Source organism: Schistocerca serialis, chromosome 8, assembly GCF_023864345.2.
Source record: "Schistocerca serialis cubense isolate TAMUIC-IGC-003099 chromosome 8, iqSchSeri2.2, whole genome shotgun sequence".
Classification (NCBI taxonomy): domain Eukaryota; kingdom Metazoa; phylum Arthropoda; class Insecta; order Orthoptera; family Acrididae; genus Schistocerca; species Schistocerca serialis.
This window is the reverse complement of record NC_064645.1, coordinates 510,954,194-510,956,139: the sequence shown is the minus strand read 5'-3', so window position 1 is coordinate 510,956,139 and position 1,946 is coordinate 510,954,194.

The window sequence follows — 1,946 nt, the reverse complement described above, 5'->3', positions numbered from 1 at the left end:
AGCTTGAACTTAAAAAATAATACGTTCGGTGTCATGCTCCATTTTTTCTGTCACACACATCGAAAGAACTGTAATTTAGCACATCGCCACATGCATTATACTACATGTGTTGCACATACTACTTGGGAATGCAAAGGGAGCAGCGTAAACTGGCGCTGGGAAATGGGTCTCGGCCTATCCGACCAGCACCTGGCCTTCAGGATGCGACTTCCCGTGTGACGCTGGCAGAAGAAAACGCTGTGTATGGTCCCACTGGCCCCCTCCAGCATGCCTACAACTGTGGCTTCTTTTGGTGCTGAGCATCCAGCTTCAAAAACGCAAGTGTGGCCGCAGCGGAACGCTTTATGGAGTGATAATCACGACGTAGTGGAGGTCCCAGCCCGCTCAGCAGGTGACGACGAGGTCAGCTGGCAGCTTTCTCGCTATGGGCGAGAGGCGAGAGGGCGCAGTTAAGATCAGAGGCGCCGCCATTAGCGCCGCCTATGTCCTTCTGTATTGTTCATAGCGTTCGGTGCACTAAGTAAACCTCGGTAGTGACGTCATTTTCGGTTCTTTATCTGAAGTTCCTATTCAGTAAGCTTTGATGCTTTGGAGACCTGTTACCGATCGGTCCTCTTGCCGATTTTTCGACAACTGTACCGAGAGCTTTTGGATTTCGGTATGGCCCTCTCGTTCGGTTCATTGTGGTTTATTTACACCTAGAGTTTGTTATTTTAAACATATTGAGCGGTTTTAGGTTCGGATTTAGTGACTGCTACTGAAGAATCACCACAATGCGTCCAGGTGGAAAGTGAATTCATAATAGACTATTTTCCTTTGATAGAAATATGGTTTGTATTGTCGTTATTATGTATGCTTATAACATAAAAAAAAACAGTTTCGGTCAATATTCTCATAATATACCTATTACTTTTACGTAATTAAGAGCTTAAAAAGAAACATTACATTTCAAAGGTCAGCTATGCTAACATATATCACATGAGTGTTAGCTGAAATTACTAGTGACTTGGCGTACTTTTTTCGGCAAATGGTTTACTTATTAACTATCGAAACGCGTTTAAAACTTTTGAGTAACAGTACAAAGGAATTTTGTGAAGTCTGATAGAGGAAACCTCCAAAGATCCATGCATTTACGGCTTACGCCCGCATCATTCGGCAACGAAGTCAGCCTGTATCTCTCTTGGCTCGAATTATGTAGAATTAAGCATGAATACTATGTTTATTATAAAGAAAGGACTAAATGAAAGACTATCACATGATACGAAGCCTGAAACTTTCGATAAATAATTCAAAATATATTATTTACGAAGGTTAAAGCCCAGACCATAAATAGATCAGAGATAACATTTATCCAAGAAGAGAGTTGTCGCCGCCTCGAGCTGTAAGTTCCCTGCGACTACAATGTAACACTGCAATGGAGATGTTAATTCAGTTTCTCTTGAAGACCTCACAATAGTAGAAGCCTATTGAACGCTACTGGATTGTTTCATACCGATCTGAAGTTTTAAAAGTTTTCCAGTATCGACTTGGCGTACTAGTCAGAATTTCTAACTGAAGTAAAATAACATTTACGGTTTAGCCAGACAACGGAGCAGTTATTATATGTGAAATAAAAGTAAATCGTGTGACACCTGATTAACGCTGGGACTTAGCCTTCATGATCTGTGATTGTCACGAACATCGAAGGACACAGCAATATACCAACCACCGACATAAACCATTATTAACCATTACTAAGAAACAGATACACGCGATTATGAAGAACTTACAGTTACGCCGTGTTGTCGGAAGCTGTAGTCAGTATCAGAATCGCTGATGGAAATAGATTCAAGACCCTGCACGACAGATCGGTGGTTTTCAGTGCTGATTTAAATAATTACGAAGTTCGATAAACTCCAATACCTTAATGCTTCGTGTGGGCTATGTCATTTAATGGAAATTTACTG